Raw genomic sequence first — 12,966 nt, forward strand, 5'->3', positions numbered from 1 at the left:
TCGTGCACCAGATTATACTAACTGATCTAGGCTGTTTGAGTAGTGCTTTTGTTGAGCTTTGGAGGAGACGAATAAAACAGATCGGAATCAACTCTCATGACACGGAAATATATAAAAAAGATTTACAATCTCCATATCATAGACCCAATCCAAGTATCCAACACACGTAATAAAAAGAAACCAATGGCAAAAGCCTAATTGTACAATTTTTTGACCAAGCCGAAGTAAATTACAGACACTGTAGCTACTTCGATAAAAAGATTGCATACGATGGATACGATATGCGCCCTTCCCTTTCCTCATGTCATACCACGAAGAACGAAAAAGGGCAGAGGTAATAAAAACTTAATGAGACACGAAGGAACACCGAACATCTAGCTAGAGAGCCGTTGCTCGACTTCTCTGTCCATCGTCTCCGCCGTGCCTCAGATCCTCCAGGGCAACCGCAAGCCCCAGAGTCATTCGCTTCTTCAGCCTCCATGCTTCTTCGCGTCGAGATTTTCAAAACTAGATTTCATATTTAAAGGTTTTGATGAATTTTTTTCATGAAAAAAACGGACGGAAAAATCGAATCGAGAGCATGGCCGTGCCTCTCGCGGTTTTTGTTTCGTTGCCGAGAGGCATGGCCATGCCTCTCGTGGAAGCAAATCCATGCATCTCGAGGAAGCAAAACCGTGCCTCTCGCAAAAGCAAAAAAGAAAAGATGTTTTTTCATGCAAAAAAAATCCAAAAATATGCCCGAAAGCTAAGAAAGACCGGTGAAAACCCGAAAAAAAAACCATCTAAAAGGCCAAAAATGCGTGTAGAAAAATATAAAAAGAATCTGAAGAGAGCGTCCAGAGTGCGACACGTGGCGACGTCTGAGAGCACGCCAAGTGGCACGCTCTCAGCCCACCCCAAATGACCCAAGGGGAGGCTCCCGAAGGGGCACTCCTTAGTTAGTTGCTCCCCCTATTCGGCGGCGGTCCCTATTTGATGCATAGATTGCCTACCAGTGACATCGAGCATAATTGGTTTGCTGCCAAAAATTGGCATGCCAACGTTTGGCATTGTGCCAAATATTGGCAACTACTTGGTTGGCTACGAGTTATTTTGCCTATCTCACTTAAAGTTGACAATAGTTGACAATGCCAACATTTGGCAAGCCAAATATTGGTAGCAAACCAATTATGCTCATCATGCGTACCCTCCTATGGCGCCAGATCGAGTGTTTGGGTCGGCCCAATATAGTGTTTTATCCGCATCCTTTTTGGGAAGGTTCTAGAACCTTCCTAAACTGGTTTTCCTTTAGGTTTTTCTTTCTTTTTCTTTTTCCTTTTTATTTTATGTTTATTTTTCTTTCCTTTTCTTATTCTTTTTTTACAAACATATTTCAAGTTTCTGAACATTTTTAGAAATCGTGAACTTTTTTTTCAATTTTTTTTTAATATTTTCTGAAATCATGACATTTTTCAAATTCATCAACATTTTACAATTTGTGATTTTTTTACAGATTTGCGAAAATATTCTGAATTCATGAACTTTTTTATAAATTCATGGATATTCTAATAAAAATTTATAAACATTTTTGAAACTTGGGAACATTTTCTGAATCGGCTAATTTTCTTTGAATTCATAAACATTTTTGTAAATAATTCAGGATTACAAATAGGTTCTCAATTTTCAAAAAAACGTAAAGCGTCAAAAACTTTTCCTGAATTCAAAAAATGTTTGTGATTTTAAAAAGAATGAACATTTTTTATGAGGATTTTTAAATAATGTTGAACATTTCTTTGTATTTGATGAACAAATTTTGAATTTGATAAATAATTTTTGAACTTGATGAACAAATTTTTTATTCAGAATATTTAAAAAATGATGAATAAATTTTCAGTTCAATGACCAACATTTAAATTTGATGAACATTTTTTGAAAACTATGAACAAAAATAAAATTTGATGAGTATTTTTTCAGTTAGATGAACAAAATTTTAATTTCGATGAACATTTTTACAATTTGATGAACAAAAAATTGAATTCTATGAACATTATTTCAATTGTTGAACATGTTTTGAATTCGATGAACAAAAAATGTTCACGAATTCGAAAAGAAAAACCGAAAAAATTAAAGAAGTAAAGAAGAAAAATAGAAAAGAAAAACGAAAATAGAAAAGAAAAAAGAAAAAAATAAGAAAAGAAAATATAGATAAAAAGAAAAAACGGTAGAGAAACATGAAAAACAAAAAAACGGTTTTGTTAAGGTTCTAGTACCTTCCCAAAACCAGTGGGGAATAAACCGCAAACTGGGTCGGCCCATACGCTGGATCAGGTGCTTGGGGGTGCGCGTGACCTACGCGCCGTATAGGACCTGCCATTGAATTAGTTTGATGGCATCGACTTTCTACCAACCTCGAAAATAAATCTAGGTTAGCCTAAAACAAACTAGGTTTTTTTGCCGGGAAGGAGCAGAAACCTAAAGCCTAAAACCGGAGCTATGGTTGGGTTATTCCGCAAAGGTGTAGGAAATAAAATTATCAGTGGCATAGGTCAGAGGAGAGGGAAGTGAGTTAATTTACCGCAACATCAAGGCTAGATCGGACACCAGGCAAGGGGAAATGGGAGGTGGGACAACCGGACGGCGAAATGGCAGAATAGGTACCATTTGGGAGAACTCATAATGGGAAATGATAAAAAACAGAATTAATGATGATGGTGTGCCTGTCATTCTGTAATATAAACTGTCAGATCTCCCACAACCTCATTATTAAGCAATTAAAAAAAAGAAGCTTCTGGAACAATCTGGCATGGTGGCTGCTGCCGTCGCCGTCCATCCCCATGTCTCCGCTCAGTCCGACCACTAACCACCACCACGCCCCACTCCTCCTCACCTTATCTCTCCTCTTTCTCCCCCACATATAACTCATAACGTACGCCGCTGATGCAGATCCTCTTCGACACTGACCTCCGCAAAGCACGTCGACAGCGTCGTTCGTGTCCCAACTCCTTAGTTGCCTCACCATCCAGCACCACTACCGCACCCTCTTAATCGCTATCACCTTCGCCCCTCCCTCATCTCCTTCGGGGCCGACCTCCGCAAGTACGCGGCAGGCTACACCCTGCTCATCCTCGATGGCAGCGCCGCCACCTACCACCACTTCGCCTGTAATCTTGTAACTATATGTGCAAAGTAGTTCTTGCCTTCCACCTTGTGAATTCTTATGTCAATAGGTAAATAGTCAGGAGCCGCATGGAGTCCAACAAAGATTATGTTCAGGCACAGATTGACTCTGAATTTGCATGGTTACCCAAAATGTTATCACTAGTAGAAAAAAGGTCAAATGTTTAGCTCATTAGTCCCGGTTTGTATTTGAGCCGGCACTAATGTGATCAATAGTGCCGGTTCCAACGGCTAGGCGGGTAACGCTCATTAGTACCGGTTCGTGGTGAACCTTTAATACCGGTTCGTGCCACGAACCGGTACTAAAGAGGTGGTGGCCTTTAGTACGGGTTGGTGGCTCCAACCGGTATTAAAGAACCCCCCCCCCCCTTTAGTACCGGTTGGAGCCACCAACCGGTACTAAAGGTGATGCGCTGCCACCCGCAGTGCACAATGTTTAGTCCCACCTCGCTAGTTGAGAGGAGCTCGCACCGGTTTATAAGCCCCGCCGCGGCTACCGTGTCGAGCTCCACTCCAAGCAGGCCTTTGTGGGCCTATTGCAAGTCTTCTGCCCTGTGGGGCCTACTGGGCCGTCCGGGCCTGCATCCTGGCCTAACTAGATGTTGGGTTTCTAGTCGTATGCAGGCCGTGCCGGCCCAGTTGGCGGATTGTTTTTGTTTTATTTCAAAAAAAATCAAAAACAAAACCGGGACTAAAGGTCCCTCAGACCACGGCGCGTCGCGTGCCACGTGGTTGCCCTTTAGCACCGGTTTGTGCTGAACCGGTACTAAAGGGGGGGGGCTTTAGTGTCCACACTTTAGTGCCGGTTACCGAAGCGGCACTAAAGGGCCTTACGAACCGGTGCTATTGCCCGGTTCTGCACTAGTGTATGTGTGCCAAGAAAAGTCTGCTAGTTGTGCAATTTAGTATTGTTGTGCATTTCTAACTAGAAGTTAAGACTGCATCTAAATTATGTTGTTGCATGGTATTGTTGTGGTTTGGATGCAAATTGAAATAATCCCTTTTTCCAAATATATATATATATATATATATATGGGGAAAAGCAAAGCTATTGTGTTTCTCTGGGAAGATTGCAATCAAGGCCACATGTTTGCATTGGGATATGGTCCACCTTCTTTCCCTCTTTATATTTCTTGCATTTTAGGTGCTTCACTTTTATTTCCTCATATAGAGCAAAGTGGGCCACGGTCCCCCCTGTTAAGCCAGTAGGCTCAGTGGTAGGCTGGTATTTCTGGCGCGGCGCAGACCTCGGCCCACGTGACTAAGGTTCTTGGCCCATGAACGGTTCGGAGCTACTGATGAAGTACCTACCCCAGGAACGGTTCGTGCTTTCTTTTTTGTAGTTTCTATTTTTTTCTCCGGCCTTGTGCTATGATCAGGTTGTGGGCTTTGGTTATTTCCGCCCCGTCTTTCTCCCCCTCGCTAGTCGTTTTCCATCACTAGTCGCTCTCCATTCCGATCCAGATCCCACCGCCCCAGCCTTCTGCCCTTCCCTTCCCCGGCGAGCAGCCCGCTCCAATCCTCTCCCACCCGCGTCGCCGTGCTCCCCAAAGGGCTCCCTCATGACTCCATCTGCTGCACAAATACCAGCGAGATCCGGGTCGACGGGGCACGGTCGATATCGTCATCAACCTCCAGTCCCTCGCGCCTCGTGCGAGGTGCGGCAAGTTCCCGCTGGTGGAGCACTAAGGCCGTAAGGCGAGCTCTCGGTGGCAGCCCTGGCCGCTGAGCCAGGTCCGAGGAGAATGGCTCACCGGCGTCCATGGTGCGGGCTTGGATCGCTGGTCCGCGGTGGTGGCGAGGGGTTGCGAGGGTCTGGTGTGGACGAGTGGTGGTGTTGGCCGCGGATCACAGAGGTGGCACGTCGGGGATGGATCCGCGGGGTAGCGTGTAGGCCTCTGAATCTTCCCCCGGTCGTGGTCTCCACGCCTTGCCAACATGGTCCTCGCCTGCCAACTCCATCGAGAGCTGTGAGGTGGCAGCCGGGGAGAGCAGGATTCAAGTCGGACATGTAGCACCTACACGCTACGCCGAGCTGCGCCTTGCTTCCCCGTGGTCTAGCGCGGGGGTGGTCGCTTCCACATGCCTCTGTTGGACTCGGCAGTGGGTTCGCTCCTGCTGATGCCTCATCCCTGTCCTCGACAACGACGGATGAAGAAGCAAGGTGTGGGGAGCCTCTTCCTCCTGGATGCCCCCGAGTCCAGCACCATCCGACCCTGTGAGCACATCTTCTGTATGCGTCCGAGCAACTTGATTGGGGTGTTTGATTTTTTCAGGAACAACTAGATTGCATTGTTTGTTTTATTTTTAGAATCCAAAACCAATCCATTCTTGCAAAAAAAAATCGGTGAACATGATGCTTCAGTTGGTAGGAGTGGTTTGGCACGATCCAATCTACTCATGGATTACCATGTGGAGTGCATGAATTTCAGAATTCTGAACATCTCTAGTGTGATGATTTGATGGATGCTCACATGAATAAATTTATAGCTTGTTTTGGCTCTGGCTTAACTGTATGTCCACACGCATATAGGTAGTTGGATTGTTGATCCAACAACATGCTTCTCTGTTTATGAATGACCAAACTACTTTCATGAGCCGATTCTTCACAATAAAAATAACTTAAGAATAGGAATAAATGAAGTGTACTGCTGAGCCTAATGGGCAATGCTTTGGTGTTGTATTCATGCAGGTAACACCGGGTGCTTTGTTACAAGTTCCTCTTTACCCTGAAAAAGAGCAGTGGCACAAGCAAAAAATGGTTGAAATGTCTACTGTTTGAAAGAGAGATTTCATATATGGAATTGAGATTGTTACCTATCAGTTATTTGAAGGACAAGATAAACATGCTCGATGTTGTATCTGTGCATTGTCTTTCTTCGTGGTGTTAGCCGTTCTACCGATTGTTTCTTCATTGTTTCTTCATTTGTAGTTGCCAATAGCGAATACTACAATGGGACCAGGGAGTGTTGTTTCATTTCTTATGATTCACTTTATGATCTTCGTCAGTGATACTCTTCTCAATACCAATGAATAAGATGAAAAGAACCGTGGTGCTACGTAGAATTTCACAGAGAGAGATCGATGATTCGAGAATGCGAGAAAGAGTGATCTACCATTTTTAATTGACGGAAGCTTTATCAGTTCTATCCTTGGTTATTTTGACTGCTGTGAAGTACAATGGACAAGAATTTCTGTATGAGGTTATACACGCGCGTATTAGTACTAGTATACTGAAGAAATGCATGATGTGTGTCAGTGTGTGTGCGCGCGCGCGCCTCTTGGCTGCTGGTACTAAAATAACTTGATACCCGTGTGTGTTTGTGGCTGCGAAAATTGATTTAGGTTATAACACATGCACCGTTTGTTCTTACACGCTGGCTCTCTTTAAGGTCTTTTAATATTTTATTATTTTCTTTACTAAGGTTTGTTTAGAAATCTAGCTAAATATGCAAGGGATTTCTTGTAGTTCTGATAAAAACCAAAATTAACTTAACATTTTGAGCAAAACAGAACACCCTTTGATTTTGTGCTATCGAAATCACAGCTGAATATATAAATGCAACTATTTGATTATAAACCTACAAAAAAAAACTATTTGACTATCACACATTCTCCCTGTTGGATGTTGAATAGTAGGAAACTAAGTGCCCAGTAGCACATGTGCTGTACGAAGTGGAGCCTGGGCACCGATTTGAATTTTCGAGCCTGGTCCTGCGTCTTTTGCGTGCAGTATGCAAGTCTCCACACTTTCTAGCTTTTCCTAGTTGACCTGTGAAAACATGGCCTACTCTGTTCTTCTCTCTACTCACATGCACTATGGCATGCTCATGCCCAGCATTCTTAAGGCTGAGCTTGGTTTGCAGCCCATACGTTGTGCTGTCGTTGCTACTAAACAGAGGCTGCCTGGTTTCTGCAAACTGGAAAGTTGGAGCAGGTGCGGCCACTGCTCGCACCGAGAAATAAGACTTTTACTTGCGCTCATGCTGCGTATCAGTTGCGCTCACGGTGGCCATAAGGACAGCACCTACACTGCGTGTCAGTCTGCGTGTGTTGGTACAAGGATAGAGCGTATTATTATTTAATCTAAGCACCAAAACCAACAACTATCAACGAACAGATGTGAGTTGAACATGAAACTTATACCCCTTTCCGTGGTCCAGTATCTTCGTATGATTATAATGACATATAACCTTCATTTTTCATTGACCAAATCTTGCACAACCGCATGAGTGCATTTTTTTATTGGACCAGATACCTTTTATTCCATGGATGTTATGCCCCTCAAGGCATCACCCTGATCGAGCAACTCGTGCCAAGAGATCAACTCCGCCGGTGCCAGCCACGGTGTTGTTCTCACTGTCGTTTTTGTTCGCCTTCACCTTCGATCCCGTCTTCTGCCGGCTCCAGTGGCCGATTCATTCGTGATGGTGGATCTCCTGGCCCGCAGCAAGATCTACATCATTGGGGGCGTGGAGGATGGCGGCGACAAGGCGGTGAACAGCATGGGTCGTGTACAATGCGGCGACCAATGGGTTGGCTCAAGCGGGGAGCATGAGGATGGAGATAGGTACATGGCGACCAGGGAAGTGAGCGGGCGGGTGGTGGTCGCTAGGAAAGAGAGCGAGGCGGAGGTGTTAGAGCTGAAGGAAGGCGGTGGGCACCCTCGGACAGCAAGGGCGCGGCGAGGTACGACTGGGCGACAGTTGGGGGCAAATTGTACGGTGGAGGGGTGGACGTGGTCGTTGTAGTCATGCTGATTATCAGAAAGGCGCCGCGTGACGACCACCACGAAGGTGTCAATCATAGTAGGAAAGAGTTCGCAAGGGGGAGAAGAAGCTAGAAATTAAGAGGAAGAAGATCGAATTGAAGAAGCAAGAGGCGGCGATCAAATGGGAACTCAAGAAGGCCAAGACATTTGGAAAGATTGAGCTTGAGAAGGAGAGGTTGCAACTCACACGGGACACGGAGGATGCGAAGATCATGTTGGCAGACGAAACCCTCTTGGATGAGCATGCAAAGAAGTGGCTTGAGAATAAGAAGAAGGAGATCAATGACTGTAGGGAGTACGAGGTGGCAAAGGCGGCAACGGTAGCGGATCATGCGGCCAGAATGCAGGTGGAGCAGGACGCAAGCATGGGTTTGGAGCAGGCGGCATAGATGGCGTCCAACCAGTGATCCGATAAGCGAGCCATCCGTCACGCTCGGACATTGATGTCATTTTAACATGTTTGTTTTGTTGAACTCTGGTTTGCTTTGCTTTGTTTTAAACTGTTTTTTTTTTGGAAAAGGAGGTTAAATCCCCGGCCTCTGCATCAATCGATGCATACAACCATCTCTATTACTTATTTCACAAAGGTCTGACAAGAAAATACATTAAACCACCCGAAGCCACCACTCACACCTAAAAACTCGATAATGTGGAGTGCTCTCACCCCCCATATCTAAAACCGGCGTCGTCACTGATCCATCCACATAACATATCAGGGCCAACAGCCGGTGCATCAGACCTAAAGCGCGCACCACATGCACACGTTATAGAAGCCAGAAGCCGCCATCATCCTCGGACCGCTGACCCATCTTCAGGATAGAGATTCGCATCATCCTTGCCATTCCAGACACCCGTCGACGCCACCACGGCGCCCAACAGGGCCACCGCCCTGCACGCATTCATCCAGATGCAAAGACTCTGGAAGATATGTCGTGCGTAGCACCTACCGACCAGGCATGACACAGCGTAGCACCTGTCGGTCAGGCATGACTTGATATCTCCACCTAAACTCCGTGCAAGACTTAGCCGCTCCATCTCATGCCTCTGTCTTTTAGCGTTGCTCCACAAATGATGCTCCCAAGAGAGTAACGACACCGCAATACCACCATCATCCGATCTGGATGACCAGATCTGAGGGTTTCCCCCGAAGCAACACGAGTGGGTCGACAGAAGTTACACGACGATGCCTTCATCAAGGTAACGATGCAAAATGCCATCATCGCTCGCCATCAGCTCGATTTTCACCGGCAACTCTATCTCCCCAACTCGCAGCCGGGACTAGATGACAGATCTGAAGATCCGACCACCTAGCCTCAGGTTGACCATCTCCAGCGAAGGAGGCGGCCACCACCGCCACGTCCAGGGCCGGAGCATGCCGTTGACAGAACGGTACACAACATCAGCAAGTGCGGCCCGCCCGAAGCCCATCTGGACCCAGATCGGGTGTCCATGCCGCCGCTGCTGGACCCGTCGCCGAACGCCGCCGCCCCGCACCACCGCCGTAGATCCGGCCATCGGGACTGCGGCTGTCCTGACCGAATCGTTAGCCGAGGAGAAACGTCATCGCTGCGGCACACATGCTTTGCCTGCGACGCCTCCGACGGCGGCGACGAGGAGAGGGGATGCGCTGGAGTGAACGGGAGACGGCCGGCGGAGGTACTCCGGTGCGGCGTGGAGGTGCCGTACGGGAGCGGAGGTAGGGTTTGTTTCAAACTGTTGAATTAGATGGCGGCGCAACATATAAGGGGCCCGGCGGGCGCTGTCCACGGACACGGCGCGGCCGCGGGCATTTACAGGGCTGGATTTGCCAAGTGCCCAAGTCCGACCACTCTTACTTGGCTCGTGACATGCAAAAGCGGGAATGGCGTGTATTGTAGTCTAGGTGGACACGTGAACCCTATAGCATGCGCAAGTGTGCGTCAAATTGGTGAGGTGAGCCAGGGCAGCATCAGAACCACCAGTGCATGCATTTACATGTGAGTCTTTGACTAGGGAGAGCTGATAGTCAATTCTGTATCATCCTCTCCGAAGCCAGGCAAGCAAGTTAGCTGAATAAGGAAACATGCATTCTAACTGGTGCATCGTCCTGTCACGAGAAGGGCCCATTGACTCGAGCAGATAGCGCGTGGCCGTTGGTAGACGCCCTGCATTCCATCAAAACCCGGACGTTGTTCAGACTGCTTGTCTTGGCGTGCCTTCGCTTTTCTTGGCTTCCACGATGTTCTCATGGATCGATCACAAGCTGCTTGACCAGTTACTAAATGACTGTAAATTAACTCTAACACGATGAATGCAGGGTCTATTGCAGGGGATGAATGCATGGTGTGGCAGCGTGGTGAAGAAAACAGCGCGGCACCCCTCCCTCTCTAGCGCCCAGCTGGCGCGGCCCCGAAGCGATAGCGCGTGACCAAATCGTGGTCTACTCAGCGACGATCCCGGAGGATCACGAAGGGACCGGCTACAGCGGCGGCAATTCGATCCGTCCAGCTGCATGGAGCTGAGTTCACCACGCACTAGCCTACACTTGCGGCCGCGCGATGGATACATCGCGGAAACCCACGCACGGACGCGAAGTCTCAGCCATGTGCGGCGTGCTAAATTTGCAGCAACTCTGGTACGTGTATGCACAAGTAGAGTAGTACGTTTGCATGCACAAGTCTTGGGGATGCACATCCATGGCCGCTACACGTCCAACTACACCGACCTTAGGCCAACTTCATCGCACGATCCCAAACGGACGTCCGTTTTGTTCGGATTCTTTCCGTTTGGGTAGAGTAATGGGGTCGTGTTCGGGCAGTTTCTGGGATGCGATTTCCGTGCGCTCAACGCGCGGACGCATCCCGGCCGCATCATGTCCGCGTACATTTTTCTTTGCAAGCCCTTAACTTTTTTTCATCATTCATTTTTGGTAAATGTGAATACATCACCAAATTTTGACTAGAAAAGTAAGACCAAAGAAAACAAGAACCACAAGAATACATTTAAGAAGATATACAACTTCCATAACTGCTCCTGTAAGTTGGATTAGTGCATTCTCGTTGCATTTATTGTTGATCTGCGGAGGAGACTCGATTTTGCGTGCTTCCTTCTTCTTCGAGTCTAAAAAAGTAAAGGTTGCTTCCTCGCATCTAGTATCATGTCTGGCCTCTATTCTAGCAACAAGTGCACTAGTCTCATCTCTAGCCTCTATGCTAGCTAAAAATGCACGAACATCTACTAAATTGCGCTCTATCAATATATCGACGTACTCTTCTTCCCAAACCAAAACTTGCATCAATGCTACACAATAAAATTTGAAGTTAGCACAACTAGTCAAATCCAAGAGCACAACCGAAGCTAAAAAGAACACATACCCCATCGTTTAAGCACTTGATAAACACCCATCCGGGATGTTCTGACGTTGTAGACACGTGGCGCACGACCTTCTTTGGGCAGGGGTCGCACTTAATGAGTGGCAACGGTGCGCCGACGAGCTTTTGGGCTAGCACCGAGCCCGGCCGACCGCCATTTGTGTATCTGCCGGCGAACCACCGACGGAGTAGATCCGAGCGGCTAGAGAAGGAGCCACTACCAGCATGCGGTCTTGCGGCCTTGCCAGGGCCTTCTGGCCCGGTGCCCGGCCAGTCCATGGCGCGGCGCGGCCTCCCACAGCGGGCGAGCTCAAGACCGACCGGATCAGCCCCAAATCCGGCCGCCGAGCGGCGGCGGCGGCGGCGAGGGGAAGAGTGGAGAAGAGTAGAGAAGAGTGGAGGGAATGCGGCCGGAGGGAGGGAGGGGGACGGATAGAAAAAGGCGTCCATGTGCCACCGATGGGCGGGCCAAGGGAGGACACGTGCACACGGCCCGCCTGTCCGCATGCTGTCCGTTTCACCCCAAATGCGGCGCAAACTTGGGCCGGGATGGGTCGAAAGCGGACAGAAAACAGACAAAAGTCCGTTTGAGCCCGCGCGTTGGGCCGTCTGGTTCGTTCGTTTTACCCAAACGGACGCACCCGGACAGGATGGGGTCGCGCGCTGGAGTTGGCCTTAGTGTCCTGGGATCGAGGCTAGTAGCAATTGTTCACCGAGTCGAACCGTCTACCTGCACTTTTTATTGTAGCAGACATCTTTTATACCTTGAACTCCCACCACTCCTTTTCTCAGCTGTTTGTGTGTGGTCTCTAGACTGATTAGGATTTAATATAGGCACCAACACTTTATGTGGTTAACGTCGCTTGAAATATAAGTTGATAGAGTTGGCATAAGAGGAAATAACAATTATGAGTGTAAGTGAAACATGCAAGTTATACCCCTCGCAGTGATAGTATTCTCATATCTTTATAATGACACAAGAAATTTTTTTGCCATTGCCTAAACTTTACACAACGTGTATGTGCACTATTTTTAGTAAAGTGGGCACCTTTCATCCATGATCTCTCGACCTTTCTCTCTTTCCATGACCAGTATCCCATCTTTCTCTCTCCCTCCCCCCATCTCTCTCCCTCTCTCTCTCTCTCTCTCTTCCTCCCTCCCTCTCTCCACCTGTGTGTGTGCTTGACGGTCTAGAGATTTAATATAGGCGCCAAGACTTGATGTGGTTAAGGACACTTGAAATTTAAGATGATAGAGTTGGCATAAGAGGAAACAATAATATGAACTAACAAGTGTAAGTGAAACATGAAAATTATATAATGACTCGAGAACCTTGATTTTCCATTGCCCAAACTTTGCGCAACCCTATGTGTGCACACTTTTATTGGAGCGGGATCCCATTATATCTTGAACTCCCATCTCTCTTCCTCTCATCCCTTTGTGTGGTGTGTGCGTGTGCGCACAACATGTATGTGCACTCTTTTTTATTGAAGTGGACACCTTTTGTCCATGAACTCCCGATCTTTCTCTGTTTCCACGGTCAGTATCCCATCTCTCTCCCTCCTCCCTCCCTCCCTCTCTCTCTCCCTCTCTCTCTCTCTCTCCCTGTGTCTGTGCTTGACAGTCTAGAGATCTAATATCGACGCCAAGACTTGATGTGGTTAAGGACACTTGAAATATAAGATGATA

Source organism: Triticum dicoccoides, chromosome 2A (genome assembly GCF_002162155.2).
Source record: "Triticum dicoccoides isolate Atlit2015 ecotype Zavitan chromosome 2A, WEW_v2.0, whole genome shotgun sequence".
NCBI classification, from domain to species: Eukaryota; Viridiplantae; Streptophyta; class Magnoliopsida; order Poales; family Poaceae; genus Triticum; species Triticum dicoccoides.